The sequence below is a fragment of the Microcebus murinus genome, chromosome 1, assembly GCF_040939455.1.
Source record: "Microcebus murinus isolate Inina chromosome 1, M.murinus_Inina_mat1.0, whole genome shotgun sequence".
NCBI lineage: Eukaryota > Metazoa > Chordata > Mammalia > Primates > Cheirogaleidae > Microcebus > Microcebus murinus.
Window position 1 is genome coordinate 872,291 of NC_134104.1, and position 15,808 is coordinate 888,098.

A 15,808-nucleotide genomic window follows, 5' to 3' on the forward strand; every position below is an offset into this window, starting at 1 on the left:
ATATAATCTTATATGTAGAAAATCCTTAGGAATTCACTAAAAACTATTACAGCTAATAAGTCCCTTGCTAATGGAAAACTTATAATTGTTAAAAGATGGCAATACTCCCCAAACTCATCTACAGACTCCATGAAAATTCCTATCAAAATTCCAGCTGCCTTTTTTACAGAAATTGACAAACTAATCCTTAAAATTATATGGAAATGCAAGAGACCAGGAATAGCCAAAAGAAGCTTAAATAAATAGAACAAAATTAGAGGATCCACACTTCCAATTTTAAAACTAACCATTAATAAATATAAAGCTGCAGTAATCAAGACTGTGTGGTGCTGGCATAAACACAGACATATAGGTCAAGGGAATAGAACTGAGAGTCCAGAATTAAGCCCAGATTTTATGGTCAACTGATTTTTGACAAAGGGGCTAGACCAGTCAATGGAGAAATAGTCTTCTCAACAAATGGCACTAGGACAACCGATAGCCACATGAAGAATGAAGTTAAACTCCCTCATGCCATATGTAAAAATAAACTCAAAATGCATCAAAGACCTAAATTTAAGAGCTAAAACATAAAACTCTTAGAATAAAAAAGAAGTATAAATCTTTGTGACCTGGGATTAAGCAATGCTTTTAATATGACACAACGCACAAGCAACAAAAGAAAAAGTAGATCAACTGTGCATTATCAAAATTAAAACCTCAAAGGATACTGTCCAGAAAGTAAAAAGACTACTCACATTCGGAGGGGAAATATTTGCAAATAAAACATCTGATAAGGAACGAGTATACAGAATATACAAAGAACTCTTAAAACTCAACAATAAAAAAATAAACAATCCAAATTTTAAATGGTAAAAGTATTTGAACAGCCATTTCTCCACAGAAGAAACACAAATGGCCAATAAGTACATAAAAAGGTACTCAATATCACCAGTCATTAGAGAAATACTAATCAATACCACAGTGAAATACCATTTCCCACCTACTAAGATGACTATAATCAAAAAACTGGAAAATAACAGTGGTAGAGAGGATGTGTAGAAATTGGAACCCTCACCCAGTGCTGGCAGGAATGTGAAATGGTGCAGCATCTCTGGAAAACAATTTTTCAGTTACTCAAAAAGTTAAACATAGAGTTACTGTATAACCTAGCAATTCTACCTTAGGTATAAACCCAAGAGAACTGAAAACATATAGCCATACAAAAATATGTACATGACTGTTCATAGCACATTGTTTATAACAGCCAAAAAAGTGGAAACAACCCAAATGTCTACCCACTGATAAACAAAATATCATATATCCATACAATAGAATATTATTCAGCCATAAAAAAGGAATGAAGTACTGACACACACTATGACAATGGATGAAGCTTGAAAACACCATGCTTAGTGAAAGAAGCCAGATACAGAAAGCCACATATTGTATGGTTTCACTCATATAAAATGTCCACAATGAGCAAATCCTCAGAAACAAAAACTAAATTATGAGGGGAGGGGTGGAGTTGGAGGGGAATATCGATTGCTAGGGGGCTGCTCTTTGGGCTCATGAAAATGTCCTAAAGTTAATTGTGGTGATGGTTGCACAATTCTATGAATATACTAAAAATCATTGAATCATACACTTTGAATGATTTGTATGGTATGTAAATTACATCTCAATAAAACTGTTATTTTTTAATATAGAAAAAAATCTAAACAGAAAATTAAACGTTTAATAATGACTAAAAAAAAAAAAACTAAATTAATGGTTGCCAAGAACTGGGGAGAGAAAAGAACAGGAAGTTACTGTTAATGTCTATCAGGTTTCCTTTTAAAGTGAAGAAATGTTCTAGAATTATGTAGTGATAATGGTTACATAACCTTGAAAATACACAAAAAAGCATTGAATAGTAAACTTTAAAGGGTGAATTTTATGGTATGTAAATTATATCCCCCAAAAATGTTTAATGAATTGAAATAATTTTAAAAGGTGAAATAAAAATGTTTGTAAAAAAAAAAAATAGAGTGTGTTTACTACCAGCTGACTTGCAATAAACGAATTTCTAAAGGCGGCTCTTTGGGCAGAAGTGAAACAACCCCAGAATGAAAGTCAGAAATATCAAAAAACAATTCAGAGCAAAGAAAGGATAAATATGTGAAAAATCTAAATGAACATTGAATATTAATATTACTGTTAATATAATGCTATTAATATTGTTAATATAATAATACTGTTAATATTATTTCACTGAGTTTAAAAAGAACATACAGAATTAAAATATGCAATAACAAGCACATATGAATCTGGAAGAAGTGATGGAGTTCTAATTTCAAGAAACTATGATTTCTATATTGTCTGGAGGAAGACAAAGGTATAACTGTGTTATCTGGATAAGTTAGTAACACATTACCTAATTTACATGATAACCACTAAAAAAGAAAAATAGGATATAACCTCCCATCTATGGAAAGGGTGGAAAAATGGAATTTTTTAAAAATCACATTATCAGTTTAAAATAATTCAAGAAAAGAGAAAATAAGCACAGCAAATGTGGGACAAGAGAAATACATAATAGGATTTTGGATTTAAACTCAAATAGGTTAGTTATTGCATTTAATGTAACTTAAATTTAATTGGAACTGAATGTTCCCATTAAAAGACAAGGATTGTCAGATTGGATGAAAAAAATCTAAGTATACCCTTTATAAGAGACATACTTAAGTATAAGACTACAGTAAGGCTGAAAGTAAAATGATAAAACACAAAGATATCATGCAAATATGAGCCTAAAAATTCTGGCATGGCTACATATTAACCTCAGACACATCATACCATAAATGCAAAGATTCATAACTAGAAATAAACATGACCATTAATAATAATTAAAAACTCAATTCATCAAGAAGACATAGCAATTTTAAATTTGCATATCCCTAATAACAGACTTTCAAAATATATAAATAAAAATTGACAGAGCTACAAGGAAAATAAGACAAATCCATAATTATAATGAAACTGTGTAATTATCTTAGTAATGGATATAACAACCAAACTAAAATCTAGTGAGAAAACAGATATAATACACTTATCCCCTCAGCTAAATAGCATATATAGTACAGTACGTTGACCCCAATCCTTTTCTTAGGACTTTCTGAGAAAACTTATATACCACATTCTGGGCTATAAGGCTTATCAGCAAATTTCAAATGATTAAAATCATAGAAAGCAAAATATTTGGGCAATATAATTCTGCTGGAGAACAAAGTGATAAAAAAGTATGCATATGTTTGGAAATTTTAAAATATTCTTCTAAATTACCTATAAATCAAAGAAAAAAACATAATGGAAATTAGAAAACATATTAAGCAATAATGAAAATACCTTAAATCACACCTTGTATGATGCCACTGAAACATTATTTATAAGAAAATATATCACCTTATATGCACATATTACAAAAATAGAAAAGCTGTAAATTATAATAATAAATTAAATATTTATCTCAGATTAGAAAGAAAACAGCTACAAGAAAGGAAAATTATGGGCTAATTCCACTTATAGACACGGATGTAAAAATCACCAAAAAAATTAGTCACCAGAATCCAGCTATATATTATAATAAGCTGACATGACCAAGTTATATTTATATAGTGGTCATCTGTGGGTGGTAGAATTATCCAGATTTTCAGCTTTTGATGCTAACTTTTATCTTAGAAATTTTCTAAACAACCATTACTTTATGAATCAGGAAAAATACTTTTGAATAATTGATATTCTGCTGATCTCTCATCTTCATGAGGTCAACTAGTTAATAAATGGCAAGAAGAAAAACAAGGACTGGCTCAGAACAGCCATTTTGTCTGAGTAAAATAAGGATACACGGCCTTACATGTCTCAGTGTCTCTATTTGGTTGACTGAGAACAAAGAAGGGTGGATAGGAGTAGAAAAGGATTTACAAAGATAGGGATGTGATAATAGTAATTTGTAGGCTTTTCCCCAAACATTAAGGGAGCAATCTTATACACAAATGTGTCTATAAATAGAATCCATATTGCACTAAATGAATAATTTAAAAGCACTTTGCAAACAGGGTTAAGAAAACAGAAACCTAAATGCTCAAAAATCAATAGTTCTGTCCTAATCCCAACCTGGTGAGTTACAGAAACAGATGTCTAAGTTTTATATTATTTTCTAGAAATGCTGGAGGCTAGAAGGTTAAGTATCAAAAGGCTTAAAAACACTTACAAGCTTTGACCTAATAGTTCCGCCTTTAGAAATTTATCCTTCAGAAGTAATCAGCCATACACACAATGATTTTTGTATAGGATACTTATCAGAGCACTATTAAGGATGATAAATATTTTAAAGTAATATAAATGTCCAGCTATAGGGAAATGGTTCAATTAATTGAGACACCCTTTGGAATAGTATGCAAACATTAAAAATCATATTTTAAAAGAATAAATCATGACACAGAACACATAACACAAAAATATTCTTAATTAAAGAAATGCTCATAATCCATTAGAAGGAAAAAATTTTGCTCATAAAACATTACGGAATGCATCACAACTTCAGGACATGTATACCATACATCTATGTAAATAGCAAAAAACACTGAATATCCTTATGTGGTAAGATATGGATAATATTTATCTTTTACTTTAGACATTTGTTTACTCTGATTTTTCTACACAAAAATTTGTATTACTTTGATAAACAGAAAAAAGTTTTAAAAAAGAAAATAAATAATAAGCTGATTATCTCAAAAAAGTTTGAAACACCCTTCATCAACCCAAATCCACTTCTAGTGAGGGTAACTAGAAAGTCAGTAGAGATCTGAGATCTAGTACATTGGTTGTTATTGCTGCATAACAAACTATCACACACTTAACAGCCTACAACAATATACATTTATTATCTCACAGTTTCTGTGAGTCAGGAATCTGAGCAGGCTTCACTGGGTCCTCTGCTTAGAGTCTCACAAACCTCACAAAGCTGCAATCAAGGTGTTACCCAGGCTCAGTTCTCACCTCAAGGCTTGACTGGGAAAGAATCTGCTTCCAAGCTAACTCAGGTTATTGAAAGAATTTGTTTCCTTCCAGGACTGAGGGCCCCCTGCTTCCTATTTGCTGTCTCTTGCAGCCACCCTCCACTCTTACAGGCCACCCACAACTCCTTGTCACATAGGCTTCCCCAACATAGGCACTTCATCAAGCTAACAAAGAGCATCTGGAAATCAAGTCTTCCAGCAAGACAGAATTTTACACAATGTAACATAATCATGGAAGCAACAACCTATCATATTTGTCACATTCTATTGTTTAGAAGCAAGACACAGGTTCCACCACACTCAGTGGGGGGGATTATAGTGGGCATGAACACTAGGAGGCAGGGATCATAACATGGCTGCCAGTCTTTCCACTGTATGGAGCCTCCCAGCACAGAGCCTGGGCCAAGGAGGATAGCCTGTACTTGAATCTGAAGACTCTGCTGATCCACTAACCACCTATAAATAAAACTGAACCCTGTTCTCTCTACTACTGAGGCAAGATGGTCCTGCAGGAAGCAGAGAAGGGACAATTCACCAAAGGTCAGAGTTAACAAAGAATATCAGCATCAAGATGGGACCTGCACCAGCCCTAAAGGATGCTTAAGATTTAGATCAATGTGGAGGAATGAGAAAGAGAGACTTTTCCTCTGACATACAGAGTAGACACGCAGGAATTCCCAAGGCAGGTTCTGGAGAGAGTAGGTAGTTTGCTCACAACACAAACCACAGGTGACATAGCTTCACATTCTGATTGGCCTCTTGATAACTAACACACTTGCAAACCTATGAACAAGATCTAGAGGGGAACACGGTACAGGTTTTGGCTAATTCTGCAGCACTGACATCAATCAGCCTCCACAGTGTGGAAAATACTACTAATATTTACCAGTATTCCATTTTCCTATACTTCCAGGAAATGGAAGATTCCACCTCCCTGCTCCATGTGAAATTAGCTATGGCCAGAATGACTCCTACTAACCAATGAAATGTTAACAGAATGACCCGCAACCCTTCCAAAGCAATTAACTGCTAGTGTAAGACTCCCCATGTTCTAAACCAGGCATCCTCAAACTATGGCCCGCAGGCCTCATGCGGGTATGTTTGCCCGGTAGTTTTTTTACTTCAAAATAAGATATAGGCAGTGTGCACAGGAATTTGTTCATAGTTTTTTTAAAACTATAGTCCAGCCTTCCAACGGTCTGAGGGACAGTGAACTGGCCCCCTGTTTAAAAAGTTTGAGGACCTCTGTTCTAAACAGTCCAGATCCAGACCATCTGAGAATCAACTTTGCCAAATTTCTGGGGAACAAAAACCCTCCCTTTCAGAAACTATTACAGAGATAATAAAGTATCATCTTGATGCCAAATCTGAATAAGGATAATACAAGAAAAGATTATCATTGATCAATACCTCTTATGAACATGTATTTCAAAATCCTAAATGAAATATTAAAATATTGCATCCAATAATATTTTTAATGTAGTACATCATGACAACATACAGTTTCTCCTGGCCAATCAATGACGGTTTAAATTAAAAGAAAATATTTCATCTCAGTCACAAATTAAAAAGGAAAAAACATAAAATTATCTAAATAAATAAATAAATTATATAGAAAACCATTTGATAAAATTCAAAATCTGTTTATGATTTTATTAAAAAGCTGTTATCTGCCAGGCGCAATGGCTCACATCTATAATCCCAATACTTTGGGAGGCTGAGATGGGAGGATCACTTGAGGCAAGGAGTTCAAGACCAGCCTGAGCACCACAGCAAGACCCTGTCTCTACAAAAATTAGCCAGACGTGATGGCGCATGCCTACAGTCCCAGCTATTTAGGAGGCTGAAAAGGAGGATGGCTTTACCCCCGAAGTTCAAGGCTGCAGTGAGCTATGATCATGCCGCCACTGTACTCCAGCCAGAGACCCTGTCTCTAACTACCAGTAGATGAGATTATCCTTAACCTAGTAAAAGCATCTACAAAAAAACAATAGCAAAGTTCACAATTAAGGCTTTAACAGCATTCCCTTTAAACTGAAAAATAATATAAGGATAATCTTATCACAATTTCCATAAACTTCGTCTACTATTCCAAGAAAGGGAAATAAGACAAAAAAACAAGTAAAAGATTTAAGGACTAGAAAGAAATCATTATGCACATGGAAAAACCAGAAATTGATCCATACATTTTTTTAATTTGCTATGTTCCAAAGGTGGCCTTGCAGATAACTGGGGAAATGACGGTACTCAACAAACAGTACTGGTACAACTGGTTATGCATTTGGAAAAACTCTAAAATTGGATCTCTACCTCACACCCCACACAAAAATAAGTTCCAAGTAAAATATAAAAAGCAAATAACTTTTTTAAAGAGGAAGATATCTTATGACCTTGGAGTAGCATAAGATTTCTTAAATAAGATTCAATAACCACAAACCATAGGAAAAGATTGATAAATCTGACCACATTAAAATTAAACATCTGTGCATCAAAACAGCATTTTTAAAAGGATAAAGAATAGGACACAAATAGCATTCAGAATATATAAAGAACTTCTCAAAGCTATAAATAGGACAACCCAGACAATAAATAGACAAACAATATAAGAATACATTTTATAGGAGAAAAAACCCAAGTGGCCAAAAAATGGACAAAAAATCCTCAGTCTCACTAATCAAACAAATGCAAATTAAAACAGTGAAATATTTCATACCTACCTGACTGAACAATTAAAACATCTGAAGATCCAAAGAATAGTGAGGATACAAAGAAATCTTTGGGAATGTGACCACAGCTCAAAGGTTAGAATCAGGCCTAGAGGTGACCCCCAAATCCCAGATGTAGATGTATACCTGGTCCACTCTTCCCCGAGTGCCCAGCACGGAGCAAGGATGAGCCAGTGGTACAAGGCAGTCAGCAAGGATAGAGGCTGAGCAGGCTGCTGGGAAGAAGAGCAGAGTAGGATTCAGGCCAGATAAGACAGCCTCGGTGCCAGTCCCACTCAGGTGGTGAAACTGGGGTTAGAATCAAGTTTACCTGGGGTCATTTTGTCTTCTAAAGCCGATCTATGTTACTTCCTCCTTTACTCTGCCACCTAAGACTGCTGAGAGCAGAGTTCCTCAACTCATATCAGTTTCCTATTACTGCTGTAAAAGATATCCACAAAATTTAGTGGCTTAACACAACAAACGTTTATTATCTCACAGTTCTGGAGGTCAGAAGCCACTCATGGGTCTCACTGGGCTAGAGAGAACTATGTTCCTTTCTGGAAGTTCTAGGGGAGAATCCCTGTTCTTGCCTTTCCCAGAAGCTGCCTGCATTCCCTGGCTTGTGACCTTCTTCCATATTCAAAGCCAGCAATGCTGACCAGAGTCTTTCTCACCCCATGTCACTCTGACCCTGACTTTTCTGCCTCCCTCTTCCAGATTTAAGGACTCTTGTGATTATTCTGAGCCTACCTAGATAATCCAGGATAATCTGCCTATTTTAAAATCAGCTGATTAGCAACCTTCATTCCATCTGTTACCTTCACTCTCCCTGCCACACAACATATTTACAGGTTCTGGGGATTAAGACTAGGACAGCTTTTTCTACCTACCAGAAAACCCTCCTGCACTCTCCCCAACATCTCTAGCAGACTCCTACCAATGTCACAACATCCCCACCCACATTTCCAGTGGGGCCCAGCTCCTTCCCTGTGCTTCTCCATACCTCCAGCCTCTGCACCACCATACACTATTCTCCAGTTATACAAACCTCCTAGCCTTTTCCTAATCAATTTATGCCCATACATGCCTAAACAATCACAACTCATACCCTAAGGCTCAACCCAAAGGCTTCCTCCTTTCTGAAGCTTTCTCTGATTCTCAGCCCAATGAATTACCCATCCTCAACACATTCACCCAGCTTTCTATATATTCCAACTGCAACACTGAGCAGGGCCCCCTGTAACTCCCTGTTTACATGTCCCTTCCTCAGTCCAAACTGGTAAGCCCTTCAACAAGAACTCTCATCCCCTTGTGGGTTCCCAGATTATACCATAGGAACTGGCACCGAGTAGGCACTCAGAGAGTATTTCTGAAACTTGGATGAGGCAGGAGGAAGCACCTCTGAGTCTCTCTCAACAAAAGAGCTGTCAAAGAGGAACCTGGGTTAAGCAAATGAGGCCAAAGAACTAGTGCAGATGATCATAACAATCAACAGCTTAGCCTGATGTACAATTTACTATCACCTGGAAGAACCTCTGTACCACAAGTGATACCTATCATTATTTCTTATTGCTAACCTGTGGGGCAATTACAAACTAACTGACAAAATTAACATCAAGAGAAACAAAGGATTAATTGAAAATGATTTACACACGTGTCCTCAAAATTGTAGAAAAGAGAAATGTTATTCCAACACAACAGGAATGCCTGGCAACTACTCAACAGCTCCACATACTCAGACCCCTCTCCAGGGAAGGCTGGGAAACACCATGTGGGAAGATATGAAGGGTGCTATAATCGACTCTGTTTAAAGACAAATTGCCCCTACATACAGATATATGACTATAGGTCATTAAATATGAAATGTCTGATTTTGAATAAAAAGTTTAGTTTATTATATCTCAAACAAGAAGCAGTATAATTAATCAAAGTATGTGCCTAAACTATTGACACAGTTTTGCCACCTTAAGGGTAGCTTGTTTCTGCCAGCAACAAAGAAGCCTGGAGAGCAAGTAGAGATGAAACTGCGAAAGGCATTTTCCACAGCTTGTTGAGAATGGAGTATTTTTCCTGGCAAGAAGTGGTCCAAAGCCTGGAAGAAATGGTTGTCAGTTGGCACAAGGTCTGGTGAATATGGTGCATGACAGAGAGTTTCCAAGTCCAGCCTCTGTAGCTTGAGCAGCATTGTTTGGGCGACATGTGGTTGAGCGCTGTCTTGTAAGAGGATTAACCTGTCTCTATTGACCATTCTCAGCTGCTTAATCGAGAGCATCCTCATTATTTAATCCAAATGATTGTAGCAGACACCCACTGTAATCAACTGACCATGTTTTGTGAATCTACAATGGATAATACCAGCACTGGACCACCAGACAGACACCATTAGCTTTTTTGATGAATATTTGGTTTTGGACTGTGTTTTGGCACTTCATCTTTATCCAACCCTTGTGGTGAATGCTTGTGATTATCAAAAAGAATCCGTTTTTCATCATAAGTAACAATACGGTGTAGAAATGGTTCACCTTTATGTTGTGACAGCAAAGGCAGGCAAGCTCTTCGAGACAATTTCTCTTCTGATGTTAATTTAATTCATGCAGTACACATCTATCCAGCTCCTTTACCTTGCCCATTATTTTCAAATGGTCCAATATTGTTGGAATAGTAACGTCAAACCTTGCTGTTAATTTATGTGTAGGTTGAGATGGATTCGCTTCTACTATAGCTTTCAGTTCATCATAATCCACATTGGTCTCAGGTCAACCATGTGGCTCATTTTCAAGATTAAAACCAACAGAATGGAACTTCTCAAACCATTGATGTACTTACTGTGCATTCATTAGCCACATCCTTCCCAAACATTTCATTGATATTTCAAGCTCTCTGCCCTGCACTGGTCCCATGACAGAACTCATATTCAAAAATAATACAAATTTTTAACTTATCCATGGTTTCATAAAAATTGTTCTAAAAAAGTTTTGAAAGATAATCACAAGCCAAAAGGTGCAATTTGAAAAAATGAGGATGTACCTTCACAATAAAAAAAAAGGAGTGTCAAAGTGAAATGTCAGAGATATCAACTGTCAAACTTAGTACTTAAGGAAATCAGACATTCCATACTTAATAACCTATTATAATAAAGGTGCTATGGTTTGAATGTCACCTCCAAAATTCATGTTGAAACTTAATCTCCAATGTGTCAGTATTGAGAGGTGAGGCCTTTAAGAGGTGATAGGATCATGGGTTAATGGATTATCATGGGATGGGAACTGTTGGCTTTTGTTTGTAGAAACGAGGTCTCTCTATGTTGCCCAGGCTGTTCTGGAACTCCTGGCCTCAAGTGATCTACAAGCTCGGCCTCCCAAGTGCTAGGACTACCAGCATGAGCCACTGTGTCCACCCTGGTGGCTTTATAAGACTGATCTGAGGACATTCAGCCCCCTTGCCATGTGATGCCCTGAACTGCCTTGGGGCTCTGCAGAGTCCCACCAGCAGGAAGACCCTCACCAGATGTCCTGCTGGACCTAAACTTCTCAGCCTCTATAACTGTAAGAAATCAATTCCTTTTCTTTATAAATTACCCAGATTCAATATTCTGTTATAAGCAACAGAAAATGGACTAAGACAAAAGGGCACTTTTTTAAAAGGGTGTTTGTTAAGAAAACAGAGTCTAATATAATTTCAGTAATTATTTGATGTCCACACCCCAGCAAGAAAACTCTCACCTGGAGAGAAGAAGACAGACTATGCAAATGGCTGGAATGAACAATATTTGCTAGCACAACAAAGTGACTATAATCAGCAATAAGTTAGGGTATACATTAAAATAACTAAAAAAGTGGAATTGGAAAGTTAACACAAAGAAATGATAAATGCCTGAGATGATGGATACCCTGATTTGATTAATTCACATTGTATGCCTGTATCAAAACATCACACGTACCATACAGAGATATAAAACTATTATGTACCCGTATTAAAAATAAAATTTTTAAAAAATATTGTTTCAAAAGACTGTGCATAGGAAAGGCAGTGCTGTCAGCATGATCAGCCACTTTTTAAAAGGAGACAATAACATGGCTTGACTGTTTTAAAGGTATGCTCCCATTCGGGTTCAACAGAACTCCCTGTTCAAATTTTCTTTAATAATGTGAATTCTGAAATTAATTTTACAACATACTCCAAAAAGTATTCTCACACTGGAGAGAAAGTTTGAGGCAAAAACAAAAAATAATAAGAGGCCACTGATTCAGCACCATGGACAGTGCACCCAGCATTTGCCTGCAGGAGTCCTTGCTACCAGGGCAGAGAGCTGAGAAACACCAGAGCTGCCCCAAAATCTACAGTATTCGTTTTAATGTTTAAGTTGGGGTAATGCCAATATATGCGCAAGTATTTTTCTTGGTTATGGCCCAATGCACAAGCTTTCTTCACCAAGGGGACACACAATTTCCATCTACCAAAATCTGCTCCAGTGACTGCCTTTATTTCTGTGAAAATAGGAATGGAATGACTTAGCCATTGACACGTGGCTAAGGATCCAGGACCTGAAGTCATAGAAGCTGATACACAAAACCCAAATTTGAATGGCTAGATTATTTTAAGGACCTCGTGGGACTTTTCAAATTTATAAATGCAGCCTGCTCTCAGCCTCTCTTGGACAAGAGAGAAAAAGCTTCTCTAAACAGGTAACAAAATGTACCTATGTGTTGAATTTTTTTTTCTCACAAATAGCTAAAAATGTAACCATAATGTTGTGTGGATCTTCCCCGACTAGAGATATTTGGAAAAGTGCTGTTGTAAGGTCCAATACCACCACCAATCAGCACCACCTAAGGCAACAGCAGCCACGAAGCCTTGAATTCAGGTTGACAAGTTGTTCAAACTTTTCAGTTATAAAGACCCCATTTGCCATCAAAACTTTTATAAAATCCTTTTAATATTAGGTATCAGCTAAGAAAATACATGAAGTCATATCAATTCTAAAACATTTGTAACGAACTTGCACTGCATAAACATCATCTGCATACAAGTGAAAAACAACACTGCTCAAAAGTGAAAGTCACCAGTTGGTTAGTACTGCCCTTGCATGTGAAGACCCCTCACTTGCTGACGGATCCCCAAGTCTGAAAACACCGCCCCGAACTCCTCCTCCAGCTCCTCTCGTGTGAGGGTCGGCCGAGTCTTTTCAGATCTTGCCAACAGCCCCCACCGCACCCCACCCCGCCCTCAGAGTGCCACTGCTCTGCAAATACTCCCTTCTGGAGCAAAATGGATATCTCTGAGACATTTTAGAATGAGGAATTGTTGCTGAACATGAGGAGAGTGGGAGTCAGTTCTCTTCGATGGGGAAGTATCCCTCTACACTTCCTTTGGGATCCTCACCTGAGTAGCCCAAAGAACAGACAAGAGGAAACAGCCTGGCCCTGAAGGTGAGGTCAATTTCGGAGGCGTGTGCGAAGGCCTGTGCCAGGCATGCGTTGAAAGGGAGGGTCTGTGCGTCACCGGTCGAGTCCCTGCCGGTCTCCCTGCGAGGCCCTGCTGCCCACGACTCCCCTCGCGCACCACTCGCTACGAATCCCCGCCGGCCCACAGAGCCATTAGACCCGCAAGTCGCCGTCGCCTCGAAGGCAGGCAGGAGGGGGGCAGCCAACCCTGAGCCTCAATTTAGGACCTGACTTCGAGTTAACTTTGAAATGTCTTGTGCAAGCAACACGCTTCAGAGTAGGGAAATACTGGAAAACACCGCCGAGCAAAAAGGAAAAACAAACACTTTCGCTACACAGTAAATACGAGCGGAACGCTTGTGGGGACGACAACAAACACGTTCCAACCCCTCCACCACCACAAAAATAATAATAAAAGAAGACACAGTGACCAGAGAAGAGGGAGCTACACCCGCCCGGCCAGCTCCGACCCCCGGGTCGCCGAGAGGCCCTCGCGCCCCCGGGCCGGCGGAAGGGGTCCAGGAGGCCGCCCGGGCGCTCGGTCCCGGCCCGGCCCGGCCCAGAGCACGCTGCCCGCACCTCGCCCGCACCGCCCGCGCCCCTCGGCTCCTCGCCGCCCCGCGCCCCGCGCCCCGCTGCTCCCGCCGCGGCTGTTTCGGTTGGTTCCCCCAGAAGCTCTCCTCAGTCGTGAGAGGAAATTTGTGGCTTTTTCCCGAAAGCGAAGCGTCGTGAAGTCCGCTCCCAACCCGCTGCGCGGGGCTGCGGCGACCGCGGACAACTCCCGACCCGCGTCGGCGCGGACTCCGACGGCGCCTGGGGCCCGGGGCCCGGGACCGGGGCGGACGGCGGAACCGCGCCCGCCGCTTGGGCTAAGTTCACGGGGCCCGCGGGGCGCCCCGTCCCGCCTCCGCGGCTCCGTCCGCCGGGACGCGAAGGGAGGCTCTGGCCGCGCCGCTCACTCACCTGTCCCGCGCGGACGGCGGCCCCGCGCCGCTGAGGTAACCGGGCGGGCGGGCGCGAGGCGGCGGCCACCGCAGCTGAGGCGGCTGAGGCGGCTGAGGCGGCAGCGGCGGCTCCCGGCGCTCCTGCCAGAGCGCTGCGCGCGGCGCGGACCCGCCCCCTCCGCGCCGCCACCCAATCCCGCGCCGCGCGCCTCCTTGGCCCCGCCCCTGCCCGAGGGCAGGGCCCAAGAAAGCGGGCGCCGGGACCCAATCGCACGGCGGTACGGCGGCCGGCGTGGCCAATCCAAGCGCGGGAAGCTCTCCGGGGTCGTGGGACAGGGGGAAGCCAATTAGCCCAGAAGGGGCGGGAGCGGGTCGGGGGAAGTAGGGCCCCTGACGAGCGGGGGCGGGGCCACACATTAGGGTGGGGAGGAGGCGGGGCCGCGAAGGGGAGGCATCGACCGTGGGCGGGCCGAGGACAAGGGTGGGACGGGAGGTGGGGCCAGACACGTGAAGGGGCGTGGTCCCAGGCCCGGAGTTGGGTGGGGGCTCTGGATGAAGCGAGTCTCACGGCTGGGGGCGGGGCCCTGACCGGGGCGGGGCTCTGGCCGGGCGGGGTAGGGGGCGGGGCTCTGGCCGGGCAGGGGGCGGGGCTCTGGCCGGGCAGGGGGCGGGGCTCTGGCCGGGCAGGGGGCGGGGCTCTGGCCGGGCGGGGCGGGGCTGGGCTCTGGCCGGGCGGGGCGGGGCGGGGCGGGGCGGGGCGGGGCGGGGCGGGGCGGGGCAGGGGCGGGGTGAGGCTCTGGCGGGCCGGGCGGGCCGAACCGGAGCCAGCAGCAAGGGCCCACAGGCCAGTCCACTCCGCTCTGTCGCCGGCGCTCGTCCCGGCCAGTCCCGGGCGCGCAACTGGCCCGGAGTCCGCGGCCAGAGCGGACTGGGGCGGTCAGTTAAACGCGTGGTCCCCGTGCCCTGCGAGGCCCGGCCCAGGCCCCCGCCCAGGCCCCCAGCCCACCCCTGTGGTCCCCGCCCAGCGACCCCCTGCGGTTCGCCTGCGCAGGTGTCGGCGTCTGCACACCTGTCCGCACACCTGTCCGCACACCGCCCGCTCACCTGCCCGCAGGTGACGCAGGCATGGCGACGGATACCGGAACGCAGGGGTTGTCTGTGCTCGGTTCTCTCTCCGTACTTCCCAGGCTGAGTTTTGCTTTGTTTTGTTTCTATTCGGTCATCTTCGTGGGGCGGAGCTCTCCGCGTCCCGCCCGAGGACCGTGGCCCGGGACGGCTTCACGCGCGCGGCACCCACGGAAGGAGCCGGGACGAGTCCTGGACGCCGGGGCGGCCCGCGCCCTCCTCGCCGGCTCTCGGGCCTGGCGCACAGCAGCGCGCAGCCCGCGGCGCCAGGGCAGGCCCCTATGTGGCGGCGCGCAGGTGCGCAGAGGAGGCTGCAGGTGGGATTGAACTCTCCCCACCCTGCTGGGTTTGACCTCACAAACCGCCCACCCACCAGCGGTTCACTGTGTCCCGTGACCCAGCCAGCCACAATAAAAATGTGCCTTAGCGAGAGTAGGGTCCACACCCAGCTCCCTGCCTCCCTGAGGGGCAGGAGGGCCACTGGAAGCCCCCTCCCCGCTCTGGCACAGCCTCAGGGGTTCAGTCATTTCGTGACTCAGAGGTCTTGG

General features: G+C 42.8%; 1 protein-coding gene across 11 annotated transcripts in view; it reads right to left on the reverse strand.

The window, feature by feature from the left end:
- PCBP3 (poly(rC) binding protein 3) overlaps nucleotides 1–14,327 on the reverse strand; it is a 254,498-nt gene extending 240,171 nt beyond the window's left edge. For 5 of the 11 annotated variants that reach the window (XM_012780054.2, XM_012780049.2, XM_012780053.2 and 2 more), the window contains exon 1: nucleotides 14,155–14,326. The gene's annotated coding sequence lies outside the window, so the exon portion shown is untranslated. Of the gene's footprint in view, nucleotides 1–14,154 lie in introns of all 11 variants that reach the window. The other 6 variants (XM_012780059.2, XM_012780057.2, XM_020284767.2 and 3 more) reach the window with 3 other exon arrangements.
- Nucleotides 14,328–15,808: the final 1,481 nt, after the last annotated feature.